The sequence below is a fragment of the Lepidochelys olivacea genome (genome assembly GCF_965140295.1).
Source record: "Lepidochelys olivacea isolate rLepOli2 genome assembly, chromosome: 15".
Classification (NCBI taxonomy): domain Eukaryota; kingdom Metazoa; phylum Chordata; order Testudines; family Cheloniidae; genus Lepidochelys; species Lepidochelys olivacea.
In genome coordinates this window covers 24,033,237-24,053,985 of record NC_140425.1, presented here as the reverse complement: position 1 = coordinate 24,053,985, position 20,749 = coordinate 24,033,237, and the positions used below count along the sequence as shown (strand labels likewise).

The 20,749-nt window shown below is 43.6% G+C and overlaps 1 protein-coding gene across 3 annotated transcripts in view; it reads right to left on the bottom strand.

The window, feature by feature from the left end:
- Positions 1 to 20,749, bottom strand: part of LOC311531629 (transmembrane protein 132D-like) — a 386,634-nt gene that overhangs the window by 112,864 nt on the left and 253,021 nt on the right. The window lies entirely within an intron of this gene.

Here is a 20,749-nt window from a genome sequence, read left to right as displayed (position 1 = left end):
CTGGTAGGGGGGTGGGGAAGGAGGTGGCATGGCCATGGCAGAGCAAGGTTCCACTTCATCCAATTCTCCACTGGCAAAAGATCTCTGAGGAACCTTATGTCAAAGGCATAAGCTTAAGCTGTCCTTGTGCAGATCTAACTTATATCAAGGCCTTGCTTCTCAGTATCAGGGTTCTTTCACTTGCTCCCTGACTATTCCTGAGTGGAGTTCAGATGCAGGGGACAAATGAAACCAGGGACATAAAGTGAGTTGCCCAAAGTCACAAGGAAACCTGTGTGTAAGCAGGAAATGAAACTCATCTTCTGAATCCTAGGCCAATGCTCCATCCACCACATCAATCTTCCTCATCCTCTGTTTTGCTTCCTGCATCTGATGCTATCGGACAATGAAGAAGAAACTCTTTTGTAATGCGAGTGGCTGCCAATTATAAGAAGGGTGGAAAAGTCAGAGAATAATTCACCTAACTGACTACTCTTATTACTGCTTGTAATCTAGATGAAATCAAATTAATTCTACATGAAGATTGACTATTCTTTAGTAAAGTGTAATTCCAGATCTCTGGGGCTTCATTTTATCAGTCGTCAAATTATCCAATTACATACTTGTAAAAATCCATTTTGGGGAGATTTTCATGGCTTGTAAATAAATAAATTTCCAAAGCTTTAATCCTTGACAAAATTCAAGCAGTACCTCGAAATTACAAAAACAAAAAAACAATTAATGTTAAAAAGTTGAAGAAATGGATGCTGGCTTGTTTTAAGCAGATTCACAAACCCTGCGGTGCTATTTCAGAGGGAGGATGACTTGGGTTTTGTTTCCTGGGAAGGGCTGTCTCCCCAGTGCAATATTTTGGAGAGTTTGCTTCTTTCTTTTTTATTGCTATATTTTATTCGAACCACTAATCTGTAGGGAATCAATTAAGGAAGCATTCCTTTCATTTATGCCAAAAGGGATAAACTACTGTCAGGAGCACAGTTGCCAACTTTCACGTGGTAAATAAGCACCCCGACTTTCACAATAAGCCCAAAAGCAAGCTAATCCCATTTCAAAACAAGGGCAAAACAAGCCAATCCCTAAGAACCCCAACACCCTATGTGATGGCGTGCAGTCTGAGACTGTGGTGGGCCTGTGGTGCACCCTTGACTCTCTCCCCTCTTTCCGCTGCTTGCTCTTTGCCCCTGCTTGCCCCTACTTGCCAGGAACTGATCAAAAAAAAAAAAAAAAAAAAGGAGCAACAAGCTACAAGCCAAACAAGCAACAAGTTACAAGCCAAAAACAAGCCCAATTTCTGCAGTTTGTTCACAGGTTTGGCACGTCTGGTCAAGAGAGCTCCAACAACCAACACGGGGAGTGGGGAATGAGAGGACTTTTAAAATTCAAGGGCCAATGGCCTCTCTCAAAATAAAACCAATGGGTTCTGGATGTAGTTCAACAAGAGTATGTTGTACCACAACAAATAAGGTGGGAAACTAGCAGGATAAAACCTGTTTGGAGACTTTAATCATCCAACATCTGCAGGTCTTCTCAGGTGGGCCACCTTACAATCCAACAATGCAGAGTTCCAGAAAAATAAGAAAACTTTATAGTAGGCAGTGTACCTAGTGGCTAGGGCACTAGGCTGGGACTCAGGTCTCCTGAGTTCAATTTGTGGCTCTGGCCTGCTGGGTGACCTTGGGCAAGTCACAGGCCTCCCCATGCCTCAGTTTCCCCATCTGTAAAATTGGGATAATAATACCACACACACCTTCATAAAGTGCTTTGAGATCTCTGTATGAAAATTACAATAGATGAGATAAACATTGTTATCCAAAAAGTCCCTTATGAGTTAGCCTATGGAACTGTTCAAAACTGAGGAACTTTTTCTCTGTGTGTTTGTGTAACCCACTGGTGTTACAGGTCCCCTCCTCTGTGCCCAATCCACAGAAGATATGAGACTGTTACTGGGGAAACTTAGCTCAAGATATAGCTGCTAAACCTTTTAGCTCCCGGATTCCCTGGTTCAATCCCTGGTGTATCAGCCAAGATGTCAGCTCTCATTTGTATTCTTATCTTAGGCCTTGATGCCTCAAAGGCTTATGTGCATGCTTAACTTTCTGCACGGTCAGCAGTCCCGTTAAAGTTGCTGGACCTACTCATAGTGTGTAAAGTTAAACCTAGGTGAGATTGAGGGCATTAGAAATTATTATATACCCCAAGGCCCCAGTCAGGATCAGGCCCTCATTATGCTATGTGCCGAAATATAGGGTAAAAAAAAACCAGTCCTGGCCCCAAAGATCTTCTGATTTAAGCTGAGGCAAGAAATGGGACAAACAAATAGAAAATGTGGCTATGTAGATGAGTCATCCATAAAATTTAATGGTTCTAAGTCATTAGGTTCCTCTGAAAAATCTCAGGACTTTTTTTTTTTTTTTTTTAATGATAAGCAACAGTAAATAAATACACACACAAACGAACCAGTCATTAGTATCTCCACAGGCCATCTACCTAGCTCCATCCTCACTTGGTAATTTCTCATGGGCAGCATGGTAGAAGTGGATCTTAAGGAAGGGATCTGAAGGAAGAGAGGGTAGTGGCCTTATGGATTAGTTTGGGGAGGAGGAGGGCCATCTATGCATACAGGAAGAAATGGACAGAAGTGGTGGTCAAGGCAGGCACTGTTTGCAAAGCCAAGAGAAATGGAGAATCTGACCCAGGAGCTGGATTTGGGAGGTTCCAGACGCAGAAGAATTGGGAAGATAATAGGGGAGCATCTGAATGCTAGTTTTAGCTAACTGAATACGAGCAACAGTGTTTATTTGAACCCCAGCTTATAAAGGGGATATTTCCTTGAATTGCATATTAATGTCCGCTTTTTTAGATCTATCAGTTCCATGACAAACTCCACTGCCCTTTTCATGCTTACCTGCTCATCCAAAAAATCTGTCTCACAATGATGTCAATGAATATAGCTTTCAGAAACAAAAGGCAAATTGTTCTTTGTTACACATATTTTTTCCATGTGCAGACTTTGATTTTTTATTTATTTATTTATTTGATTTTTTGCCAACTGCAGAACCACTTTAAAATAAATTGTTTCTCATTATGAAGCAATTTGGTATTTAATTCCCAGCAACTGATTATAATAAATTCATTAGTTCAGTGTCTTCATTGGTAGGTTATTCAACTGGGTCCCCAACATATTTCCACAGAGGTCTCCTGTACTTTTCAATTAGATATTTGGTATGAAATGATCTGCTATGCAAATTGCTCAAGTGCTGTTAAGAAAGATACACTCATGAGCAAAAGGAAAATTTTAAAATTAGTATGCATGTAAAGGGATGCTATCAAGTCAATTTAAATATGAAATTCAGGCTTCACAAAACTTTGATTTTACCAAACCTAAGTTTGAAAAAATTAGATAACTTCCCGCGATTTAATTTTTTAATTCCAATGAAAATCACATAGTGTTTGTAATTAAACATTTCACTGTAATTTTTGCAACCCTAATATGGCAGCGTTGTGCCACACACTTACATAAGAGCAGGAAGTGAAACTGATGTGAAACAAAAGTGACACTGATTGTAGTAATCTATTTTCTAGACACTCTGCCTGCCTGCAGTTCAATCACATGAAGCAAACAGCAAACCTGGGGAAAAGTGAATTGATTTTTAAAAATTCTTTCAATATTGATCACCATGACTTGTTAATAATTGATGCCAGGGGATTAAAAACATAAAGATAAGGTCCAAGATTTTTAACAGTGACTAGTGATTTTGGGTGCCCATCTTGAGAGACCTTAAAAAGGCCTGATTTTCAGAAAGTGCCGAGTCCCTGCCCTCTGAAAATCAGGCCTCTTACACTGGTCTCAAGTTGGGCACCTAACATTACTAGTTGTTTCTGAAAATCTTGGCCGTGGGAGCCAGATTTACCTCTGGTTTCAGAGTAACAGCCGTGTTAGTCTGTATCCGCAAAAAGAACAGGAGGACTTGTGGCACCTTAGAGACGAACCAATTTATTTGAGCATGAGCTTTCGTGAGCTACCGCTCACTTCATCGGACGCATTCAGTGGAAAAACAATACCTCTGTATTACTTACATTTTATAGCTGTGTTACTCTACTAAAACAAATGGATTTACAGCCGCGTGACACTGGAGTAACACAGGGGTGATCAGTCCGTGGTTTTTAAGCTAAGTTTCCATTAAATAAGGAGTGAGTTCAGGGTACTACTTGCTCCAGCCTCAGAATCCCAGCCTCCATAATGCTTCCCTGGCTTTCATCAGTCTGCACCTTGAAAGCAGCACAGCAAGCCTGACAGGGCTCAGGAACTGGGTTGAAACAAAAGCAATCCGAGCGCTTCTAATCAGACAGAACGCATGTAACTCTCGCTTATGAAAGAACAGCAGCTGTTATGCAAAGCCATTTTTCTTCGGCTTTAATTTATAAGAAAAATAAACCCGTGTTTGCTCCTGCTTTTCAAGGAAGACCCAATTTTCAATGCTCCACAATAATTGCTGTGCTGTCAGCAGCTTTGCCAGCAACCAGTCCAAGCCCCCATTATTCAATTCCCTTTTCAGGCAAAAACTGGGTGTCTGTTGCCATATATCATTACTGGTGATCACAGTATTAGTCAGCTGGCAACTGACGCTCCCAAATACAAAAATGAGATTTCTAAGCCCCCATGTTAAACCCTGAAAATAAGAACAACCAAAAAAGCTTTTTCTGTTGTGCTACAGTAATCAGAAGGAGAAAACGGAATTCTATTAAACTGGAATTGTGCTGTCTAGCAGGCTTTCATTGCTTGAGAATTTGTGTTGCTAATTGTTTGCCCTTGTTTTGTTGTTTAACGAGTAATTAATGCGCAGGTCTCTTCATTGCTATTCAACAGGTCAGCTAAGTGGCTAATTGCAGAAGTACAATAGCTATTACTTAATTTTTCTAGTATTAAATGCACCAAGGTCTCAATTAATCACAAAAGGAAAAAAAAATCTAAAGAATATTTTTGTTTGCTGTAGCAAAAAGCAATCACCGTTTGCTGCCTGATGCTAAATGCATGTGTTAAGTTTTCAATTCAGTATTTCTACGCAAAACAAAGCTCTGCAATAGCTAGCCACACCTTGTCTATCTGTTGGCATTTTTAGAATAGAAGCCCTTCAGGGCAAGGGCAGTGTCTAGCACATGAATAATAATAATAATAATAGACAGGTGACTATTCCTAAACAAGTTTAAAAGGCAATTGCGCTCTGAAAAGCAACTGTGAAAAATTGTCACTTTCTTACTTGACTAGATCTACTCCCTGTGCACAGTGATATAGGAACTACCATGCTGGACTGAACCAATCAGCCATTTGGTCCAGTATCCTATCCCAGTAGGCGCCAGGACCAGATGCTTCAGAGGAAGGCACAAGTAATGGATAATTATGTAATAATCTGCATATGGTAAACATTTCTCTTAGCCCCAGGTAGTTAGAAGTTCCATTATTCTCTGAAACATAAAGGTTTATATATCCCATCTTATTTGGTACCTGCTTACATTACTGACTAAAATATTTACTTACAATATTTTGCTCCTTTTAGCTCTGCAGAATAATTACATCTGTGAGAGTGGGATCAGTATGCTGATCTGACTCAAGCATCATACACGCACATGGGCAGTGGGTGGACAACCCCCGCCCCCCCCCGCGCAGCCGCACCCCTTCCACCCAGGGCCTCGCTAGAGTTGCCAACCCTCCAGGTCAGGAATTAAAGCTTAATCTTGAATTAAAGATTATGTCATGTGAGGAAACCTCCAGGAATATGTTCAACCAAAATTGGCAACCCTAGGCCTTGCCCTGCTCTGCCTCCGCCAGAGCCCAAGCCGCCTCCACACACCGCCCAGTCAGAGGAGCCCCAGGCCGGCCGGAGCTGCCAAGAGCTCTGGGCTAGTACCAACTGCTGAATGGGAAATGCACCACACCTCCCCTTCCCTCCCCTCCTGAGACCCCTGGCTGATGAACCCGGGAAGCTGAGTCGCAGATAACATTTCATAAGCCACCATGGAACCTGCATGGCACATAATGATAAGCAAAAACTTCTTCCGGCGGAAGCCCAGCCCACTCCCAATCCTCACAAACCGCAAAAACCCACAACCCAGCATCCAGCATCAGCAGTGGTTGCGTCAGGGGAGACTTAGTCTCTCTTGGCCTATTATAGCTGCCGCCCATGTACACAAACTCATTAACAAAAACCCAGATCCACAAAGGCACTTGAGTGTTGCAAAGCATCACAGCGCCTAAATTTTAGATGCTTAGAAAAATCACAGGAACAACACACAAAGCCTGAGTTAGGCATGTAGGTTCCTCTACAATGAATGGAGAGAGAGACCCATCTTTAGAATGCAATCCATACAACTCAGCAAGCTAAGCGGAGAGCTGCCTTAATCAGCTGATGGGAGGTGCTGACAAGAGGGTGTGTCCTAAGCCCCTTGCTCAGAGATAGGTGCCTATATCTGCTAGTGCTCAACAAGGGATGGTGGGTTCTCCTCTGCCTAACTCACGTGTTAAGCTGCCAAACTCCACACAACATGAGGAAGAGGCTCTCTCTTTTAATCTTTAGCCCAGCGATGCACTCACTCAGGATGCGGGAGATCTCCTGTGAAAGTCCCCCTCTGCCTGATGAGGGAAAGGGATTTAAACAGGGATCTGCCACCGCTCACAAGAGCGCTTTAACCACTGGCTCGGAGATATTGAGGTTGGGCTCCTTCCATCCTGCCTATTGAAGTTGTTTAATACTAAATAATTAAATATTAAGTGGGCCAGAGAGTGAGTGACTCTATAGCCCAATGGTTAGTGTACTCACCGGAGAGGTGGCAGATCTCTGCTCCCATCCCTTCTCCTCATCAGGCAGAAGTGGGGACTTGAAGCTAGGGACTTGCACATCCTGGGTGAGTTCTCTACACACTGGTGAGAGGCGATAAGGGTGCACCTACTCCTTGTTTTGTGTGGATTTAGGGGGCATCTGAGCATGCCTACCTAATTGGGCCCCATGCATGAGTTAGGGAGAGGAGCTCCTGTTTTCTTCCTAGTTTGTGGATCGCTCTGGGGCTTAGGTAGGACAAAAGCACCTGGACACTTAGAGAGAACAGTGCTCACAAGGCAGGAACATGGGCACCTATGGAGCTTTTACTCCAAAAAAGTAAGCACCAAGTGAGTTTATTAGGCAGCCAACCCTAATTTGCTTGGATTGTAGTGGAACTTAGAGTCTGGGGATAAGGAGCCCAAGTACCTTTGCTGTTCTTGGCCTAAATTCTGAATTATCCTTATTGTTGATGCCTGAACCATAAAAAAAAAAATCCAGCTGGACTTCAAGATCCCAGGTGAGTCTGCAGGGCTGGCATTTAGTTGAAAAATATATCACTGTCAGCTGAGCAGATTTCATCTGTAAGTCACTGACAGCATTTTTTTTTTTAAAGTCACTTTTCAGACGAGGCTCAAATTTCAATGAAGCCATTAGAAATCTGCAGAGTATAGCATATTCCAGACCCTTCAAGAAGCTATCAGATAGGGACTAAAAAGTTCTCCACTATTGTAGGAAATCATTTCCAGACCGTTCTTCTTAAAGGTGATTATCAGATGGATTTTAAAAAAATAAAAGTTCAAACAACTTTCAGGGGCTAGACAGCTCAGGTGGGCTGTGCGGCCTTCTACTTCTAGGCTGCCAGGCTCAAATATAGGCCACTAGTGATCAATAATTGTTACCACTGGGAGTCAACAATTTGCTAGTGTATGTCAAACATATCCATGGAATTTCACATTCAGATCTGAAGCAGACAGCGACTCACTCACGAAAGCCGTCCTGATCTTGTGGTCAAGACATGAGATTGGGACTCAGGAGATCTGCATTCAGTTCCGCTCTCGAGAGCATGACTGTGGGTACATCATTAGGGTCTGAGCCAAAGCCTGTCAAAATCAGTGGGAGTCATTCCATTGATTTTAGAGGGCATTGGATCAGGCCCTTGATCTCTCTCGGTCTCGTTTTCCCATCTGCAAAATAGGATGATGACGATGATACTTCCTCTCTCTCCCCCTTTGTCGATCTTGTCTATTTAGACTGCTCTTCAGGGCAGGAATCATCTCGTATGTGATGGTGCAGCCCAGCATAATGGGGCCCTGACCTCAGCGGGGGCTTCCTGTTATTAATACAGCACAAATAAGAACAGCAGAAATCTGACCCCCATTTTGGCAGTAAGCAGCCTGTGTTGGTCATGGAGGCTGAACTACCCTCTCAGCGCTGGATGTTAAGGTCAGGGAGGTGCAATAGGAAGGTAGGAAAGCTTAAGACTCTGGGCTTTCAAAACAGGCACCTATGCTGATACCTTGGGCAAGTCAATTAATCTGTGTAGGCAAAACCCTGGCCCAGTTACAGTTGATGACAAAGCTTCTGTTGACTTCAGTGGGATCAGGATTTCGCCCTCCATGTCTCAATTCCCCGTCTGTAAAATGCAGGTGATATATACTCCTTTTGTCTGTACAGACTACATTCTTCAAAGTAGGGACTGCCTTTTATGTATTTGTACAGCACCTGGCATAATGGGGCCCCAGTCTCAGGCGGGACATGTAGGTACCACTGGGATACAAATAAAATAATAAATAAATAATAATATATGGAATGTTTCAAATAAGCATGATTAAGAGGCCATTAGCACATTATTAGTTTGCAGCAGCCCTGCAGTGTATTAGCCACAGTGTGGACTGCTGGCATCTGTAATTACATGGAATTACTTTAGCGTTGAGACTCCAAAGAGATACTTTCTCTGTGATAAGCACATTTTGATTAAGTTTGGTTTTGCTCTATCAATCCAGATTCTTATATTAATGGAATGTAGAAATGGGTTTTTTTCTACTGACGTTTGCTATAAGTCAAAACAACAGGACATTATGATGAAGTCGAAAGATTAACTATCTAACGGTACAATATCAGACTTACATTTGTTCTTTTGGCTCCAAGAGATTTAACAGCTTAAATGTCACTGCCTGCCAGACAAAATGGATATGATGACAAAAGAACATGACCATCTCCGGAAATGATAAATAGGTAGCCCGGCTTTATATTTTTATGTTGCTAAATAAGTGTCAGGTGAAACTTCTGTGGTGAGGCAGACACTTGCAAAATCAAAGGAGACTCCAGAACAGTTTAAAGAACAAAAAGCTTACTTTAAAAATAAAGCTTACGACATGCTCTAACTGACAAGAAACTCTGTGCTCAGCAGCTACAGAGAACCTTCACTTTCCCCAGATTTTTTTTATATAGCTGCCCTTGTAAAAGAAATACTACAGTAGTGTTTTAAATTACTACAAAAATCAATGGACTTACACAAGCCCTAAAAGTTTAAAACCGGTTCTGCTTGGGGCTGTTACATGGAACATAGCAGTGGTTTTATAGGGGTGTTTCATATAACCAGGTGACTGATTCTGCCATTTAAAATCTTTAACTTCTAAAATTTTGAGTTGGTGCAACTACACTTTGGTCCTGTGCAAGCAAGCCTGATGAAGGTTCTGATTCAGGAAAGACCTTAAGCACATGCTTAAGTTCAACCCCTGTTCAGGAAAGCATTTAATCAAGTGTTTTCCTGAATAAGGGTGCTTGCCTGAGTTGGAACCCAGATAAGCAAAATCGGATTCCCCTACTTCTTTATGTTTTGTTTGCTACAAAGTAGCAAACTGGACTCGGGGGGAGGGGGGGAGTGCCTCTCTTTTTTAGCTGTCATAAATCAGGAGTCTCCAGGTCTGATTTACTTCCAATTCAGTAGGCAAAATTCTACTTCTGCTCCCGACCTGCCTACCAGTTTTGAGGCTGGTATTTCATTGTTTCTGGATTTTAAAAGAGAGGTCAAAATCAGATGGATAATGGACAGAGCTGCTGCTGCTACTTCATAATTCAACATGCGAACACTCTAAATATGGCTAGTACGGAGTAAAGAACATGAGCGTTGTAACTGGAGATACTGCCCCTGCCAGGCAGACTGCAATAGTTGTTTCATTGTTAATTAAGTTTCCTCCCCACCTTGGTTTCAAGTCGTTAGTAATGAGGTTAATTTTAAGTTCACACTAACTGCACTCTAATCAAATTTAGGAGCTGCCCAGGTGCATTCAGTGAAAGGGAAAGAAAGCGTATCAAAGGACATGTAGGCATTTAACACCACCAACAAAAAGGAGCTGAGATTGATAAAGCTCAAATGAACAAAAAGTTCTGCTTGTCCCTAGAAAAGATGAAAGCTGTTCATTTGGCTCTAGTGCCAGGTGGGCTGCTTTGTTTGCCAGTGAGTTTAATTACTGAGATGACTCTGGGCAGGAGCAAAACTAAACGATCAGCTCTGAAATGTTAATAGCATGATCAATATGAGGTCATCCAGGGCTACGCGGCCACTGTCCTACCTAGGTTGAACCGTTCTGAGATTCTAGCCGTAGAAAGTAGGAGCATTTGCACTACTGCCTAGCTACGCAGATCGTACAAGAAGCTCTGTTACATGCAGCTCTGACATGAGGGTTAGGGAATCTTTCAAGGAAGTGAGACAGATCTGATGACAGGCTTCCCCTGCCTTTGCCAGCGTTCTATGCCCAATGGAAGAGTCATAATTTAGGCAGGGCTGGTCACACTGCCTACGAATGTTACCCGACCGTCCCGGACACCTGCCCCTTCAGCGGTGTGAGGGAGACCCTGGTGCATGTTTACCTGGAGTGCACCAGGCTGCAGCCCCTATTCTGGCTCCTCACAGATATCCTGTTATATTTCTGGCTCCACTTTTCCCCTCACCTCCTTATCTATGCACTCCCTATCTGTGGCCCCAAGAAGTCACGGGACCTCCTGGTCAACCTCCTCCTGGCCCTGGATAAAACGGCCATCTATAAAACAAAGGAGAAGAGGTTGGCTGATGGACTCTCCTGTGACTGTGGGGCCTATTTCCGATCCTCCGTCCATTCACGCATCCAGGCAGAGTTCCTCTGGGCAGCATCCACTGACTCCCTTGACGCCTTTGAGGAGCAGTGGGCTCTGTACGGGGTTCTCTGCTCGGTGTCCCCATCAAGTTCCCTTCATTTGACCCTTTGACCGCACTCCTGTCCCTGTTATTTCATTAGCTGTCCCCTGAAATGCATCCGATGAAGTGAGCTGTAGCTCACGAAAGCTCATGCTCAAATAAATTGGTTAGTGTCTAAGGTGCCACAAGTACTCCTTTTCTTTTTGCAAATACAGACTAACACGGCTGCTACTCTGAAACTTGAAATCACTTGTTTTCCAGGTCCTGTGGATCCTCCCCTTAGGCTGCAGAGGGGTCCTTTAGCACTTCCTGGATCCCAAAAGGATCGCTCTCCTGTAGCCATCTGGCCTGACCCTGTCACAGTGGATAAATGTAAAGTAATGCACGTTGGAAAAAAACACAGAACATTACCCGACACAAGACCCCGTTTTCAGCGGCTTATAACTTCGTGACTTTAACCATTTGGGTTGAAATTTTGGTTTTGCTCTATCAATCCAATTTCAGAGGTGGGCAAACTACTGTCCGTGGGCCACATCCAGCCCACGGGACCGTCCTGCCTGGCCCTTGAGCTCCTGGCCCAGGAGGCTCGCCCCCAGTCCCTCCCCCACTGTCTCCCTCCCCCGCAGACTCAGGGCACCATGCAGCCGGCGCAACGGTCTCGGCAGCTAGGCAGCGCAGTTGCAGAGCCGCGGCCTGACCCGGTGCTCTGGGCAGTGCGGCTGTAATGCCGCCGGCCACCGATGCTCCAGGCAGTGTGGTAAGGGGGCAGGGAGCAGGGGGAGGTTGGACAGAGGGAAGGGGAGTTGGGGGTGGTGGGCAGAGGGAGGGGGTATGGATAGGGGGTGGGGCAGTCAGAGGGCAGGGAACAGGTGGGCTGGATGGGGCAGGGGTCTCGGGGGGGCAGTCAGGAAGGAGGGGTGGTTGGATGGGGTGGCGGGGGGCAGTCAGGGGCAGGGAGAAGGGGTGGTTAGATAGGGCAGGAGTTCCAGGGGGCAAGTCAGGAATGAGAGGGGGGGTTGGATGGGGCAGTAGTGGGCAGTGAGGGGTGGGAGGTTGTCAGGGAGCAGGGGGTAGTGGATGAGGCAGGAGTCCCGGGGAAGCCTTCAGGGGGTGGGAAGCAGGGGGGGAGGGTCGGGGTGTCAGATAGGAGGTGCGGGCCAGGCCACGCTTGGCTGTTTGGGGAGACTTAGCCTCCCCTAACCGGCCCTCCATACAATTTTGGAAACCCGATGTGACCCTTAGGCCAAAAAGTTTACTCACCCCTGCTCTAGCTCATGGGGTTTTCTACAGTCTGAGTGCTTCACAAACTTTAATGAATTTATCTTCACAACACCCCAGTGAGATGAAGGGGTATTAGCCTCATTTTACAGATGGGGATCTGAGGTACAGAGAGACTATGGTCACTAATCTTCAGTGCCCAATTCAAGACACTTAGGATCTGATTTATCAGAATATTTAACATTATACAGCAATTTATATATGTTCAAAGCACAGTTCCGCTGCTTTCTTTTGCAGATGTGAGAGGTCAGCACTTGAGCAAATCAGAAACCAGGTCTCACGTCTCTTGTAACATGAGGTGAGAACCATGGTACTATAGAATTCTACAGCCAAGATATTCTCTACTCACTGTCACTGAAAAAAAGCTCATAGCTCTCTATTTCATGCAGCACTGCCTGAACCCCCAGATACACATCCACGTGACAGGCTGCAGAGCCACTAGTAACCCTGAACCCCAGAATTAGAGTCCCCCTCTAAACTCACCTGGATTTTGCTGGATTATAAACACATCAGCACAACCAGCCAGAACAATGTAAACACTCTGCACCTAATCTCCACTATGTCTCTAAAACATCAGCTTCTGAGAGTGCTTGATGGACTGAGACTCTTGTAGCTTTTGCTTGTGCCACCACCACTGGGGATGGCCCTGGTTCTTTTGGACACCCACTCGGATCACAGAGCATTAGTCTTTCTGCAACATCCCATGAACTAATTAGGAACTGTTTGCTGTCTGACAATCTCCAGGTGAAGGCACTTGTCACAGATTTACAAGGTCTCTGCTATGTCCCTGCCTTTAAGTAGTCCCCTGGATGTAACCCCTTTATTGTGCCAGACCCCAAGGATCCACACTTTTATGCTCAATGTATAGCAGTACAAACTACATAGGGAAACTGAGGCATACATGTGGATCATAAAAATATTACCATGGTTCCCATGTTCATCACAGCACTGGGTTCTAATTTAGTTGAATCCCGGGACTATTTAGTCCAAGGACACAACTTTAAACCATAATACCATGGGCATCAGGGCAGCTACATTTGTCTTATTGATCCAGCTGGGCTCCGTAATTGACTGTGCTGATTTATAGGTCTATAGGATTTGTGCCGCACAGCTTGTGACAAAGTTCCTCCTCTGTCTTGGTGGGTTCTGCACTTATTGGTGGATTTGCTCGCCTCAGAGATTCATGGCAGCCTGCAGTTTGGCCATTTTTGCTAGTGGCTCAAACCTGCCATTCATTCAGCTAACCTCATCACTGGCCAGCATGGAGAAAAGGAAGAACAATCCCCACAGTCTCTGCTGATCCACCTAGTGGGTCAGGAGACAGGCCAGGGAACTTCCCCTCTGGTGGGGCCCATAGTCCAGGTCAACTCCTCCTGTATCCAATAGGGAGTTGGGGGAATGAGGAGAACCCAGGCCCGCCCTCTACTCTGGGTTCCAGCCCAGGGCCCTGCGGATCACAGCTGTCTACAGTATTTTGTGTAACACCTGTGTGACAGCTACAACTTCCTGGGCTACTTCCCCATAGCCTCCTCACAACACCTTCTTTATCCTCACCACAGGATCTTCCTCCTGATGCCAAATAGCGTTTGTACTCCTCAGTCCTCCAGCAGCACGCTCTCTCACTCTCAGCTCCTTGCGCGCCCCTCACTGACTGAAGTGAGGTCTTTTTAAACCAGGTGCCCTGATTAGCCGCCTGTCTTAATGGATTCTAGCAGCTTCTTAATTGGCTCCAGGTGTCCAAATTAGCCAGCCTGCCTTAATTGGTTCCAGCAAGTTCCTGATTGTTCTGGAACCACCCCTGTTACCTTACCCAGGGAAAAGGGACTTGCTTAACCTGGGGCTAACATATCTGCTTTCTATCACTCTCCTGTAGCTATCTGGCCTAACACTGTCACAAGTGGCAGGTCCAACAAGCTACCTGGCCTGGAAAATCCCCCCAAACCAGAACTAACTAGAAAAGACCCGCAACATGATCAAGACGTTTGTGAAGGGAAAGTAACCGACATGCTGACATTTTTGTGCAATGTGAGTAGATTGAAACTGAGGGTACATCTGTACTACAATCAATCAGAGGAGGGACTGCAGCACATGTACACATACCCAACTAGCTTTGAGCTAAATAGCTTGGATAACAAGAGCAGTGAAGCTTTGGCAGCATGGGCTAGTGCCACTTGAGTACATGCACAGGATCCCAGGTGGGCTTGTACAGCGGGTGCCTCATGCTGCCAAAGCTTCACTCTTACTGTTATTCAAGCTAGCTACCTTGAGAAGTGTTTGCTTAGCATCAATCAACTGGCTATTCTAGTTAGGACAGGGGTTCTCAGCCTTGAGACAACGACCCACAGGGAGATCACAAACAGGTATCAGAGGGGCATAACTTCCCTGTCGTCCCCAGATTGCTAAATATGAGTGAGGTGCTACCTAGATGGTGGAATGCACTGAAAAGGGGTCCCAGTATGGAGAAGGTTTGGGGAAAACACTGAAGCAGTCAGGTGATTTGGGTATTTCAATCACAGTTCAACTCCAAAATGGATTTGTTTTAATCATTAACAGATGAGATTTTGACTCATTCATTTACCAACACATTAACCTTGCCCTCTGCCTATGTCCAATAGAGATTACAGATGGTTTACAGATGGCTTCTGTGCTATTTGCATCTTTCACCGTACTCCGAATTACTGAGGTTCGACAAAAGGCAAATGTCATAATTATGAAATAGCTGATGGGATGTTTAAAAATAAAAAAAGAAATGGAACAGTAAACATTGTCTAGTTGATTATTTAACAAAACAGATGGAATAGCTTAAAGAAAAAAAGCAAATAAAAACGGTGAGGCTGATTCTTTATGGTGACCATAAAAGATAATGCTGTATCAGGAAAATCGGGGAGTAGAGTCTCTCTGGCTTTCATGGTAGATCATCAGCCCTCAGCTCAGCAAATCTCTGGGTGAGGTGTTATTATACTGAGGAAGATTCGAATGATGATTTCAGGTAACAAACGAATGGCACTAACACTGCTTTAACCTCACATTTCCAAGGATTTTAAAGAAATCGACAAGGTCCCTTGTCACAAACAGCAGACATTGTGCACTGCAGCTCGGCAGGTGCTCTCTGAACGAAATTATGCCATGATATTTCAGGGTGGGATGGGCCAAGGGTGGAAGTTCGACTTCTGAAAAGACCCTCTAACCCCTCCCCATTGGAGAGGGGGTGTACAGTACTGTAGCATTAGGATGGGGCTGCAAGGCAGTTCTGCTGCCACTCTACAACCTGAGAGTTGAAGGAGTGGCAGAGAAAGATCCCCATCATGCTCAGCTGTACTAAGGTGGAACAGCCTCTAAGTGATACATGAGGTGATGAATTGCATTTACACGGCTATACAATAACATTGGGTATGGATACCTACTCAATGGGCCACAATGATTACTGATGCGTTGCTCCGCGGAACTGAGAGCAGAATCTGGCCCAAACTTCTTTAACTGATGTGTGGTCATAATAATCCATCTAAGGGAAGGAATATTCACCTCATTCTCCCTGCTCTGTGGGATGTTCCCCTTTATTTAAATGAGACATAGCATTTCTGTGAGGCCTGCAAGATGCACTGCAAAGCAATTGTGGTGATAGGCCATGTACTGTTTGTAATCTGTAGCACCCAGGATAAGCATCTCTGCCTACGTTTCATCAGTTTAAGGGGATGAGCAGTGCATCCCCAGTGCCAGAACAGGTGGTCACCATAATCTGAATACCTATCCAGACGTTGTAAGTGATTTATCTGGGCGTAAGAGTGCTTTTTTATTGGTAAATTTGACTTGCAAGCCCATGTTTATGAGTTATGGACTACTAAGGCTGGCTGGTCTCCAGCACATCAGTGTTTGTTGTCAATATTGGTTTTGGGGATCACTGGATCATCAGAACCTGAAAGGTGCTTTAGTCACCTCTTATTTTTGGATTTGAGTAATCCTCAGGTCAGAAGATAAAAAAGAAAGCAGAAGCTGTGGCCAGTCAGAGGAGACCAACAAAGCTACTCTGTTTCATAAGCCAAATACAATGGTTTTGGGGACAGGATTACTCAAGGGATTGGTGATACAGTTTATCACTGGTTCAAATTCATCCCAGATCAATAGTGACCAAAAATCTGGAGGTTGTTTGGTAGCCTCCCTTAAAGCGCCATCTCCAAAGTCCATTGAAATAAATGGAAAGACTCTCATTAACTTGAATGGATTTTGGATCAGTCCCAAAATGTCTCACTGCAGTCCCTAATAAACACGTCTCCACATTGCAATTGGCACTAATTGGCCCCTGGGTTGGCAGTCTCAGCACAGAGATCGGGACTGAATGGTCCTGGACAATGCACTACGCTCCCGGGTCTTAGAGAGGCTCCCTGCAGATTGTGGTGATAGAAGAATATTGGTGGGACAACATGGGTAAGTGGCACTGTTGTCTCCTCTGCCACACCTCTCTGGCTAGAGGATTTCAGTCTGCAGGACGCCTTTCAGCAGCACTAATGTCACTTTTCAAAAAGCTGATTAAAAGGGCACTTGTTCCCCACATACTCCAACTTCCACATGGGGGTGCAGATTAATGTTCCAATGCAAGGTAAGGCTCATTCAACGCACGTTGAATGAAACGAGTCTTTGGCCGTGCTACTTCTCATCTCACTGGCAAGAGCACGCTTGGCTCTCACGCATAACTTACCTACATGGATTTTGTCACACTTTAAAATTAGAAAGGGCTTAGTTATTAAAGTGTCAGAAGGGGCTGGTCTTTAAGGTACCCACACATCCATTATATGCACGGCATAGCTTCTCTCATCAAGATCCTAGAGCCCTGTTATGCTCGTTTTTGTTCAGTAGTCCTGCTGGAGTCCCAAAAGTTAAAATGCTGGCTTCTTGTAGAAAACTGCAGCCAGTATTGGGGAAAGGTAAGGCTGTTGTAGCAACGGCCCTAATAATTTTAATGGGGAAATTTCCAATAAATCTTGATGTTGATATGACCCAGGATAAAATCTATAGCCAGATGCATTAATCAGAATTTAATTATCTTTTCTCTTAGAGTTTTCTAACTTAAAAAATACAGTTCATCAAACTGACTGATATGCTGCTGTTACTGAATCACAAATCCATGCGAGTAATCAAAAAAGAAATTGAAGAATAGAAAAGGGTGGTAGGGTATTAACTGGTAGTCTATTAGGAAAAATGTATACAATTTTAAGATGTAAAAGTGTTCTTTTGGAGATTAGCTTCTAATCACCATGTTCAATTGTGCTGTATTTTGGTACTTACAAACATGAAATTACATGCTCCATAAATAATGAAAGCCCAACAATTGCTAACCTGAGCTTATCCCAACTCACAAAAATATATGAGCAGTTTAACAGTTTTGCTTTCATTGCTGTTTTCCCTAAAGAGTAGACTATGGCTAATATGGCTTTTATTTAAAAAAAAAAAAATTCCCTACCCCTCACCCGCTCAAAAAGACCCCTGACTCTGACAAGGTGACAGGGAACTCTGAAGTGCTAGACTACGAAGAGTTACACATATTGAAAGGTCTGCACCTGAATCATCATTAACTAAGTGCACAGTGAGGCACTACAAAGATTTTCAGATTTGTGATACCCTTGGGATTCTTCACGAACCCTGGAGTTATTACAAAGAATGTTAACTCTATCCTCGGTTTGTCAGTAATCATGAGATCCCTGCCATATATCTATGCTTCCTCTGTCACCCTTTATCCCAAACACCTGTTGCCTTGCAAAATGTCATCTGCTGATAATTTTGTAGACTTCATAATGAAGTGAAAAGAAAAGGAGGACTTGAGGCACCTTAGAGACTAACCAATTTATTTGAGCATAAGCTTTCATGAGCTACAGCTCACTTCATCGGAAGTGAGTATACAATTCTAGACTTATTGACAACATGTTGTCCCTTTTATCTGTGGAGTGACGACAGAGTACTGGCTGTTTTGCACCAACTAGAAGGAACATGGTTGGCCAAAAAATTAGATCTACTCTACCCAGCTATGTTTTGGGTTACGGGCATACATAGGCAGAAATAGTGTTCTCCTCTGCTGGCACTGCTAGGAAGGCAACACATTACATTACCCTTTCATCCAGACATGGTGCAAACCCAACCCCCAATAATACAGATTACATAAAACAGATCAAATCTAGGGTTTCAGCTCTGAATACCTCCGAATTTTGTGGAAGTTCAGATCTGGATCCAACCTCCCTCAAGCCTCCCTCTGTTATCAACAAACTAGCAGAGCTCACCCACTACTTGACAGTGAGAACTAGCATATGAAAACATTCCTGTAAAGCAACACGTTTATAAAAAAACATGGCTAGGATGTGATAGGTGATCACAATCCCAGATGGAAGCAGCTGTTTCAACTATGATATATACTGCAGCATTGGAAACTAGAACCATTAAAAAAAAAGTGTGTGTCTGAGAGAGAGAGAGAGGTGAAATACCATTTGGTGAAATAAAGCATCAGAATGACGTCTGAGTTGTTCTAAAGTTGGTAAATTACAATAATGGCCCATATCAGCTCTGTGTAGTTCTGACGTGCACAATAACACCCTCAACCTTCACTAATGGCATAATAATTAACTGGCTGTCACTAGGCAACAATCCAGGTTCCTTTTATTTTTAAACACTTCATGATTGATTTTTATTTTTCTTTCAGTGCTAAATAATAACATGTGTCAATATTTTCTAATTGATGGTCTAGGAGCAGACACTGGGCAATCAAATCTTAGATGATTATACTTCATCCCTGATGGTAAGATAATTTAAGGGAGGGAGGAACCACAGAATACATTGTTTCCAGTGTGAATCTGGAGCATCCAAGTGTCTTCTTAGATGCGTCAAAAAACAGTTCTTTTACCTTGATCTCATCTTCTCTGAATAGTGATTATGGAGTTATCCTTGTGAGTGGGTTGATGGAAAATAGATATTTGGTTTTACATCGTGTTTTTCATTCTCCACGTACTTCACAGTTCTTTGGAAAGTGACACATTGTGACTGGTTGCCCCTCACATAAATCAGAACCACAGTTTGAAAGAAATAAAAGCTTCCACTTCAGGAAGAGGCTTAAGCCTGGGCTTAAATTTAAATGGTGACATTATGGGAGTATACGTGTGCTTAAAGGTAGGCAGGTCCATAAGTACCTTGCTGAATTTGGTGCCTGTGGACACCTTTGTGTGCCACAGAAGGTGTAAGGGTAGAATACTGGGGATGCCATGACCATCCACTCAATCCCTGCTCTCCTTGAGGTTAATAGCAAAACTCTATTCAAAGGGAGCAGGATTAAACCCTATGCAGGCTACTATGGCAGCCTTTATGCACACGCTCAGCAATAAATGAGACAGAGCTTTGGAGGTCAGAAGCTGTTTTACTGAGATACTCGTGTAGAACATCTAGGTACATACTCATGTAGACACAGAAGATAGACTTTACTTGGTTATATTTTTAATAAGTTAATGAAGCAGCTTGACTCTGAGCCTTGAGAGAGTGAAATAACCTTTCACCCAGTATCCCAAATGTGGTGACAGTTCCACACGTGCTTCTTATTTTATTTATGAAGCCTGGTCCATCTTGAGGAAACGTGAGCTGGAGACGTGTGAATGGGTAAGGAATTACATGTGTATTTTGTAACTCAAAGGACAACGGGTCACAGGTTATGACCCAGAAGACAACAGGCCCCAACAGACAAGGAGCCACTGAAGAGTCTTAGCTGTTCACCTAAACACAAGGGGTTGAGATCATCTGGGTAGAATAATCCCCTCCTGTTAGTCTCTAATGTTACTTATCTGGGAAGGAGACAAACTTGTGACTAAGAAAACACACCCTACAAGGAGAACGCCTACTTGTGTGATGGTTCCTGAACCACAAGACATTGCCTGGTTTCCCAAATGGCAGTTCCTGACTGAATCTGAAGCATCCAAGACCAGCTTTTTTGAAGTAACTTTATTCTTTTTGTCTCTTTAACAGGACATGTGAACACTTATGTGGGGATGCGTACCAGGAAAGACCTATCCCAGTCTTTTTTGGGGGAGGGGGTGTCCATTAATAGTCATAGCAAGTGTGTGTATATATGCATAGTAGAAGCTACCATTAGGAATGGATTAACCTATGTTTGAAGCAAATCTTATCATAGATCTCTAAGAATCACATGGGCTACATAAAAAATTGAACCTTAGCCTATTCTTTCCACAAGGGAAAGTTAAAGCTGCTAAGTAAACCCCACAGAGATTGCAAGATTTAATAAGTAATTTAATCATTTGTGTTATATTAACTTTGTGATTTGATTACTATTGTATTCATGCAATAACTTGACCAATTGGTCTTCAGTTATGTGTTTTGTAGTTATCCAATTTTCAATTGTATTACTGTTAACAGTTTGATTTGACTAACTCAATTTGTATTGTAATATCAACATTAATTATATTCTTAATACTTTAGGGAAATAAATTATCTAACTTTG